Consider the following 10285-nt stretch of genomic DNA (forward strand, 5'->3'; position numbering starts at 1 on the left):
ATTGTGTCTTTTGTCAGTGTGCCCAGTATCCCCATCTTTCTCTCCCAAAGTGTCTCAGGAACCGACACTGAGAGCCCGAGAATCTTACTAGGGCATTGGACATATGACCCATTGTTTCTTCTTGTCTGCAGCCCCTCCTCAGTCCCTGTACTCTCTCCTCCAGAGACCCTGCAAGGGCCCTGCTTTCAGCCTAATTCCTCCCTGGAGGTCGAAGGGAATTGTACCAATTGATGATGGATTCTTTTTGTCCATATGCTCAGGACTCTGTGTCTATGTTAAAACATTGGAATATCCAAGAATTTTCATATCTCATACTGCTCATGTTGGATCGTGCACCATGGATTTTTTAGGATTAGAAATGAGTTTGGGTCATGTGCTCTCTATTTAAAAGTTTTTGGAAGTTTTCTTGCATGTTTGTTAGCAGTCTCTCATGATGTTTTCTGCCTTGCTCTTATTTTGAGTAAAGATATTTTTTAAATTTAATTAATTAATTTAGAGTGAGCATACGAACATACAAGTAGGGGAGGGGCAGAGAGAGAGAGAGAGAGAGCAGGCTCCACACTGATAGACAGATGTCTTTCTCATGAACCATGAGATCATGACCTCAGCCAATATCAAGAGTTGGACGCTTAACAGACTGAGCCACCCAGGTGTCCTGAATGAAAATATTTTATTACTGATTCAAAACTGTACATTATATTTGATATATACATATTATATAGACACATCAATGTATTAACATAAAATATAATAAATATTATATATGCTCATCCATGCATATATACGTACACACATATAGTTACATTTTTATTTTCATAACCAGATACAAAACGACTGACCATTTATGCTGAATGCCAGGAGGAAAAGTGCTAAAAATGTGTCCCACACATCCTTTCATTTGCTCCGAAAACCCTCCTTGGCCAGTGATTGATGAAGAGGGTGAAGGGCAGAAGGATCCAGGCCAGGGGGAGATTTCTCCAGAATTCAGCTGCTGAGACCTCACTTTTAGCCTCAAGATCCCTCTTCCCCAGTTTTTTACTATTCTCTTCCCTGAGGGTCTTCCTGCTCAGGATTCTTCATACAAACGTGTTTGTTCTGTGCAATGGTACATCTCTTCCTGTAATGTTTATCATATCAGATTTGGGTTGAGTCACTTCTTAAAAATATAGCTCAGAAACCCCATCTAACTGGTCAGGTTGTTGTCAAAACAAGTCTTATCTATGGGCACTTATGCTAAATGAATGTGGAAATTGTAGGTAAGTGAGGTAATTCTCACACCAAGAATCAGAACATTCAAACAAACTTTTAATATCTTGTTTTTATTCTTGAGTTCCTAACAGGATCTCCTGGAGCTAACATTGGGCCATGTTCCCTGCTCACAGTCTAATTAATTTTGCTTATGTGTAAATCTCATTCTGTAGAATGGAGTAGCCAGTGTTTTTAAAAAAGCAAAAAACACATAACAAATAAATGAAATGAAATGAAATAATAAAATATTATAAACTATGAGCTGCACTTCAGCATCACTCAAACAAAATCAGAGGAAAACCAAAGAGAGAAAAGGAATATGACACCTGCCAGTACATCTCACTGCTCTTGCCTTCAGCTGATTACATCTGCATCAACCCTATTTCCATGCAAGGTCACATCCTGAAACATTTTATCATAGAAATAGGTGGAGACAAGTTTAAACCATAATAATTAATGTCCACAGTTTATTCACATTTTCTTGGTTTTTACCTAATGTCCCTTTTCTGTTCTCAGATCCAGTTCAAAATTCCTTGCTACATTTAGATGTGATGTCTCCATAAGCTTCTCTTTCTGTGACGCTTTCTCTGAATCTCCTTGTTTTGAAGTCTTTGTCCACACGTACTGAGAGGGGATTATTCCTATCATTCTTCAGGGCCAAGAATTTGTTCCTTGAACTATCTGCATGGGAATGTGTCTCTTCTCCCTCCATTTATTCATTTGTATAACCAGTTAACAATATGAATCATGGACAGATATTTTAGACTTTGAGTTTTAACCCAATGCCATTACACATAATTGGTTGCTCAAGTCTTTCCAGTTTCACCCAACGGGAGCCCTTTAAATTGCCTCATGAGCTCCTAGACAAACGTTGTCATTGTGTGTATGTGTGTGCACACATGGGTGTGTGTGGTGGGTTTGCGTTGATATGCTTGTGTTTGTTTGGAAGGAGTCTTCAGTTTCTGACCCTACGAGGTGTTATGTGCTCACCCTGTGTAATTCCTGATTTGGGAATTAAGCATTTCTCCAAAGAAGCCTACATCTCTTCCCTGGAGAACAGTATTCGAAAGCAGTATGTGGGAAAATGCATCTCCTTTAGTTTTTGTTTGTCTGGGAAACTTTTTATCTCTCCTTCTACTTTGAATGACAGCCTTGCTGGATAAAGAATTCTTGGCTGCATATTTTTCTGATTCAGCACATTGAATATATCCTGCCACTCCCATCTGGCCTGCCAAGTTTCTGTGGATAGGTCTGCTGCAAACCTGATCTGTCTTCCCTTGTAGGTTAAGGACATTTTTCCCTTGCTCCTTTCATAATTCTTTTCTTGTCTGTGTATTTTGTGAATTTGACTATGATATGTCTTATTGATGGTTGGTTTTTGTTGAATCTAATGGGAGTTCTCTGTGTTCCTGGATTTTGATGTCTGTGTCTTTCCTCAGGTTAGGAAAGTTTTCTGCTATGATTTGCCCACATAAACCTTCTACCCCCTTTTCTTTTTCTTCATCTTCTGGGGCCCCTATGATTTGGATGTTATTCCTTTTTAATGAGCCACTGAGTTTTCTAATTCTTATATCATGCTCTTTTTTTTTAGTTTCCTTCTTTTTTTTCCTGCTTCATTATTTTCCATAAGTTTGTCCTCTAAATCACTGATTCACTGCTCTGATTCATCCATCTTTGCCTCTGCAGCATCCATTCGAGATTGCATCTCAGTTATAGCATTTTTAATTTTGTCCTGACTAGCTTTTATTTATTTTATGTCCACAGAAAGGAATTCTATGCTTTTTTCAACCCCAGCTAGTATTCTTATTATTGTGATTCTAAATTTTGGTTCAGACATCTTCCTTGTAAATGTGTTGATTAAGTCCTTGGCTGTCATTTCTTTGTGTTCTTTCTTGGGGTGAATTCCTTTATTTTGTTATTCTGGAGACAGAAAAAGAACTAATAAAATAAATAATAAAAATTAAAAACAACACAAAAAATCAAATAAAGAATGCTAGATCCTAGGTATGTTTTGGTCTGGTTGTTGAAAGAAGCTTGATAGAATAGAGGAAGAAGGGAAAGAAAAGAAAAGAAAAATGCTGGAAGCCGAGCTATCCCAGCCTGAGTGGCAAGGCCTGGACTGTGGACAGATTGGTGACTGCAAGGCAGCCCACAGACAGGGAAGCTTCTTGTACTCCTGCTTTTAGGTAATTTGGCCTTAAGTACTTGGGGTATTGTCTGTGGGGAATTGCCCTCAGCAGACCCCCTGGGAAAAGAACCATTAGGGTAGAAAACAAGGTTCTGCAACATATTGTGTGGCCTTACGTTTAGCCCTTGCCATCCCCTATGGAGACTCCTCTACTTACAGGAAGGATAGCCTCATGCATTTGCCAGCAGAGGCAACCAACAAAGGAGAGACATAGGATTTGAAAGCCCCACTCCGGCAACTAAGGAGTATATCTCTGGGCACAGGTGACTTCAACCCCTAGGCCCACCTGGCCTCCCAGAGGCATTCCAGATGATGATTGAACCTAGTCAGTTTTGGTACAGAATGGTTCACTAATTCCTAGGTGCATTGTCTCTGTGAGAATGTGTGAGGCATGGGTTTCTAAGGCCCTATCGGCCCCTTCCTGGCACGTCAGACCAAGGCAAACACATTGTTCTTCTGGCCTCATGTGGGTAGGAGGTCATGTCCCTGTAACTGTTCCACTTGAGGTGTTGAGAAATGGATGGCCTTTCATGAGAACAGCAAAGCAAATGCTTTGTCGACTGTAGATAATTACAGATAAATGCAGATGCATAATGGATTAATGTAAGAAATTAATCAATAATCAAAGGGTATGTGGGAACATTACGAGAAAATCGCCATGTTATTTCTTAAAGGTTGATTACACATAGGAACATTTTCAAAATTAGGTAATGTTAGAAAAACATAGATGACGCATGTTACAAGGAAACGACTAGCATATATAATGCCACGTTTGCTACAATAAATCGGCCAGTTCAACACACTGCTGTTGTCTGTGTCCATTTTTATTTTTTATTTTTATTTTAGGTTTTTATTTTTAATTTTTAATTTTAGTTTTGTTTTATTTTCACTGATGCCGTCCATCCTTCGGGAACCCCTGGACCTGCCGGAGCTGGATTCCAGCAGAAAAAAGTAGGAAAAAAGGGAAAATGTTCAAAAACTTAAAAAAAATGAATACCATAAAATAGAATGAAATGAAATGAAATGATGAAAGTAAAATAGAATTTAAAAATTTTACAAAACAGTAAAAAAAAATACTAGAAAAGCTTAAAGAACAATCTTTTTTATTAAAATGGAAAATAAAAGCAAATTTTTTTCTCTTTCAGTATTCCATAATAATAAGAGAAAAGGAAAAGAAATTAAATAGATGGCCCAGTGAACAGAATGAAATATGATTGACATTACATCCATTTTCCCCTAGAGGTGAAATATGAAGCACTTTATATTCCCTACGCTATGCAGGCAGAGAGACTTGTTTTGATCCTCTAGAGCATGGTTAGCACAGTTGGATGGCGCTTGGTGTAACGATTCCATTCTCCACTAGATGGTGCTGCTTAGTTTACTGGGGTGGATCTTTGTGGCCCATGTGTGCATGTATGTGCATAGGTGAGAGAGGTGAAAATGGCGTCACCCAGCTACCCAGTCTCTGGTATCAGAACTCTGTGCTCTCGCCGACTGGCAATCAAGCCCCCTCCTTTGCCTCCAGCCTCTTTCCACTGCCCACTTCTACCCTGTCTGTGACCAAGTTGTCAGCCTGCCAGGTGGCACCTCCCTCCTGAGTTTTATCTCAGATGGGGCTGTGTTTCCAAACCCCTCACTTCTGAGTGCCCTACGGCTGACCCACTCAGACCCTTTGGGGGACGGTCTCGCCAAGCAATGGCCAGGTGCCAGCCTGTCCCTGAAAAAGTTCGTGCTATTGTGTAGCAGCAGTGTTTCAGGGATTATGGTGAATCACAACACGCATCTGGAGCCAGGCTTCGCTGCCTCTTAACATCCTTGTTCCAACACCGCCAAAGGTGGCTGTTCTTCAGGGTCTGCTGGGACCTTTGCCTGTGGGGAGGCCACACAGCCTCTACTAAATGTCTTCTCAGCAGGGAAACCACTTCTGTCCACGTGGCCTAAAGACCACTTGGACTTTGCTGTCTGTTCCTGGGGATTCGTCTTTCCCACCAGAGTTCCACCAGGTATAGAGCTATGAAGCTTCAGACTCTACATTTCCTGTTCGTATAGTATTAATGGTATCCGAACCCTTTCCTTTGTCCTTTCTCCCTTTTGTCTTAATTCCTTTATGGGTGTTTCCACTCTTTCTCTTTCTCTTCAGCTGCTTTTGGGGGGAATGCTTTTCCTGTACTCCCCCCCCCTTCTCTGTCCTCTCTCCAGCAAGCAAAAACAGCTCCCTACCCTCGCGGCTTCTCTCTCCCGCAGTTCACCTCTCCGTGCCACGTACCTGAGGATTTCTGTGGTTCAAGTTGTGCACATGTTGAGTTAATCCTCAGATCAATTTTCTAGGTGTGCAAGATGGCTTGGTGTCGATCTAGCTGCATTTCAGGGACGAGAAACACAAAAAACTTTCATGCTGCTCTGCCATCTTGGCCCCTCCTCACGATTTTTTTTTTTAAATACATACAGATTGCACATGTCTCAAAATGTATACTCAGGGGTGCCTGGGTGGCGCAGTCGGTTAAGCGTCCGACTTCAACCAGGTCACGATCTCGCGGTCCGTGAGTTCGAGCCCCGCGTCAGGCTCTGGGCTGATGGCTCAGAGCCTGGAGCCTGTTTCCGATTCTGTGTCTCTCTCTCTCTCTGCCCCTCCCCCGTTCATGCTCTGTCTCTCTCTGTCTCAAAAATAAAATAAACGTTGAAAAAAAAATTAAAAAAAAAATGTATACTCAGAACCTTTACCTTTTTGGTAATATCATTGGGATCACTTTCATTATTTTTAACTTATGAAAAAGCATATTTCTTCTTTAAATTATTATGAAAATAATAAATAAAACTTTTATTTTATGTATTTCTAATGATTCTACTGAATCAGCAAAATATTTTTAAACTAAATACCCTGAGCTCACTATGTAATATACATTTCTTCTCTCAAATAAAAAAAATTGGGGGCCTGGGTGGCTCAGTAGTTTAAGTGGCTCACTCTAGATTTTGGCTTAGGTGATAATCTCATCGTTCATGGGATTGAGCCCCGGGTTGGGCTCTGTGCTGACAGCTCAGAGAGTTCTTGGTATTCTCTCCCTTTCTTTTCTCTTTGACCCTCCATTGCTTTCTCTCTCTCTCTCTCTCTCTCTCTCTCTCTCACACACACACAAAATAAATAAATAAACTTAAAAAAGTAAAACCTGTATCCTTCTGATTACACTTTACTTCTCCCTTTAGTTACATTCATTTTGTATTGATAAGAAGTTGGAAGAGGAATATTAAGTAGTATTGGTCACCAACATTCTTTGATGATTTTTACTTTTTATGTCAATGTTAGATACAAGGTAAAAAAGTTAAATAAAACAATTTATTTTTTTAAACCTGCATCTATCTAAGTTTTCAAGAAGTGACTTTTAGTATGTTTTTTTTATATTTACAAATATGGAAAATTCTGGTGCTAAGGTAATACCCAGCAATGAAATTAGAAATACCCATCACAGCTCATAATTATGTGTTTACATAAACAATTAACAACAAAGAAGAAACTGCAAAATTCACACCTTCAGTAAAGCATGATGCAGATCATGTACCAAATTCATACAACCTAGAAGTGAAAACCTATTAATAAATCATTATAAATGGATGAATAACTCCATTATAAAAATGGATTACAGAATCCTGACAGACTGGTTCTCATGTTCACACCGTAAGTGATGAGGTTTAGTGGAACGAAGAGTCAGGACAAAAAAGTCTGTGGGAGACAGAAGGGGAAAACTAGCAGTGGCCTGAACCACCATCACAGGAGAAAGTCCCCTGAGGTGTGAAAATACAGGACAGCGCATAGGGACACCTGAGCCCTGCCAATTGGATGGGAATCCAGGGAGAGCAGGAAGGAGACAGGATGTTTCAGATGCAGTGCTGTGGGCAGATGGGGTGAGAAAGTTAAGAAGGGAGCCTGGAAACAATTCAGTGATGGGAAAAGAGGGGAAAGGATACATTTAGCATCTTCCAGACACAAAGGAATAGGAAAAAGGGAAAGAAGACATAGCCCATTTCTCACCATAAGCAAAAGTATACAAGATGAAAACAGGAAAAATGGACTAATTAATACATAATATTACTTTTCATAAGAGTAAAACAGTACTGGCTAAATTATTGAACCAAAATGGAGGATGCAGAAATATAAAAAATTAAAACTGACAATGGTGGTAATAGACATTGGAAAATACAAATTAAAAAAAAGGAAATTGTAATTACTTTATACACCACTATAGAAAAATAGTTCTGCTATTTCAATAGGCTCTGTATTAAAGTTGGAGACATCTAGATAGTTTAGCATGGACTCTGTACAAGATGGACATGTCTATACATGAAGCATTCCCTATATTTACAGAGGTGGTGGTGATGTCCCCACACATTGCCCACACTCCCAATGCCAGTGAATGGAGAACTTGGAATGGCACCTGCTGTGTGATTCAGCACCTATGAAATGTGCACAATAGGAAGATCACTGCAGACAGGAAGGATTGGTGGCTGCAAAGGGTTGACTGCAGGGGTGGGGGGGGCAAAGCGGGGGGGGGGGGGCAATGGCCTGACTGCTTTTGGATTATTTCTGCAGGTGATGGAAATGTTCTCAATTTGATCATGATGGTGGTGGCCAAACTCAGTAAATATACTACAGACTGCTGAATTATACAATTTAAATGATTGAACTTTATGGCATGTAGATTATCGTAATAGACTTGTTTTGTTTTTAGAAAATACAACATGAGAAGAAGCTTCTATCACTAACTCCTTAAAATTCCTCTGGGCTCAAAGTCAGACCCTTCAGAGTCTCCACGGTGTCCCTGTTTGTTTGTCACAGGAAGTCATGGGGCTGACCATGGGGAACAGGGGCAGGTTTTTGTCTCAGGTCCCCATGGGCCTGCAGCTCTGTGTCAGCTTTGATGCTTTTGTCCCACGTTGAGCAGTAATAATCAGCCTCGTCCTCAGGCTGCAGGCCCGAGATAATCAAAGAGGCCGTGTTCCCAGAGTCAGAGCCAGAGAACCGAGCTGGGATCCCTGAGGGTCTAGTACTTCTGAGCATCACAGCTTTGGGGACACCGTGAGAAATCTGTTGGTACCAGCCCACGTAATATGACCCAACATTGTTGCTGTTTCCAGTGCAGGTGAGGGTGACCTTCTGTCCCACAGACCCTGACATGGAGGCTTCCTGTGTCAGTGTAGGCTGTGCCCAGGATCCTGCAACAGAGCAGTGGACACACACACAGGTGAATCTCATGGTATTGTTCTCAAAAAGAGGGGGCAAGAAGAAGAACAGTGATAGCCCATAATCACTCCCCCTGCTTTCCACAGCCAGTCACCTGAGCAGAGAGCAAGGACAGTGAGGAGGAAAGGGGTCCAGGCCATGGTGGAGATGCCCCAGGCTGTGGTTCTGAGCCCACAAGTGACAGACCTGCACAAAGCCTCTCTTATCCTCTCCCCTCTTGGGAAAGCAGCGAGGAAGCCTTCATGCAAATCACTCTTTCCGCTGGGGTCTCTAGGGCTGAATTTGGTGACAGCTGAGTGTTGGGTGGGACTAGGTAGCCTCCCCAGGGCCCCAGTGAGCACAGAGCACAGGGCACAAGGCAGGGTTTCAGGCCTGGGCACTCAGTTGAGATCCCTCCCCCACGTAGGCCCTCAAGGGCAGGCCCACAGTGCCCCCTGCTGTCTCAGTCTCCAGACTCACCTATGACTGGGAGGGACATCCGGGAGCTGAGCAGAGAGGGAATCTCTGGACTTCAGACAGCCTGTCACTCTGTCCACCCACCTCTACACAAGTTATAAAATATGATATGGTTACATAAGTGTATATATACTGCAACAACTCTCAACATAGAACTGGATTTCCTATTCCTACAAGTGATTAATGCTTCCCTTTGAACTTCACATAACACATCTGATCACTGTCTTTCATAGTGAGTCAGATAAAAACCCAACATGTGTCCATCACCTTCACAATTTTTTTTGCTCCTTGCAGCACTATCTGGAGCTTGCTGATAATACTTAGTTGGTGCTCGGCAAACAATTTTGAATTAAAAAATACATCAGCAAAGAAAACAAGAAAAAAATACAAATATCTCCTTTTTTACTCTATGGCTAAACATGTATCTCTTCTTTCCTTTGGGCCATCATCATCCATCTAAATTCTTAACCACAGACACAGGTGTCATCTTAGACACATCCTTATGCCTCACACACAACCTCCAGGTAATTCCTAAATCCAGTGTTTTCCACAACAAAAATAACCTTAATATGTCTATGCTACCCAAAACAATCTATAGATTCAAGGCAATTCCTATGAAAATTCCTATGACATTTTTCACAGAAATAGCAAAAAAAAAAAACAAAACAACCCAAAAACCCTGAATTTTATAGAGCCAGAAAAGACCTCAAACTGCCAAAGCAATCTTGAGAAAGAAGAACTAAGGTGGAGGCAACATACCTCTTCCTTTAAATTATACAACAAAGCTATAATAATGAAAACAGTATGGTAGTGACCTAGAAAGGCACACATAGAGAGATGCCACAGAATAAAAAGACCAGAAAGTAATGCAAGTTCCCCTTGATCACCAGGGAGCAAGTGAGCTGAAAACAGGGCCTTTGTGACGTCTCCGGAAGACAGCTGACATGGAGTTTGGTGGGGATTCAGATAAGAATACGCATGACTCATACAGAAGATGACCCAAATTCTCAGGTTCTCATTGAAGTGTCTTGACACACTTTGGGAGAAAAAGCTGGAAGTGCTGGACCCCCTGTAATGGGACACATTGATACCCATGCTATGGAGGGCAGCGTGCATCCACATGGTTAATCTGGGGTAAGAAGCACAGCCCAAAGAATGCT

This window comes from Lynx rufus, unplaced genomic scaffold, assembly GCF_022079265.1.
Source record: "Lynx rufus isolate CCGP_SWC_20201006 ecotype Redwood Valley unplaced genomic scaffold, mLynRuf1.p SCAF_24, whole genome shotgun sequence".
Classification (NCBI taxonomy): Eukaryota; Metazoa; Chordata; class Mammalia; order Carnivora; family Felidae; genus Lynx; species Lynx rufus.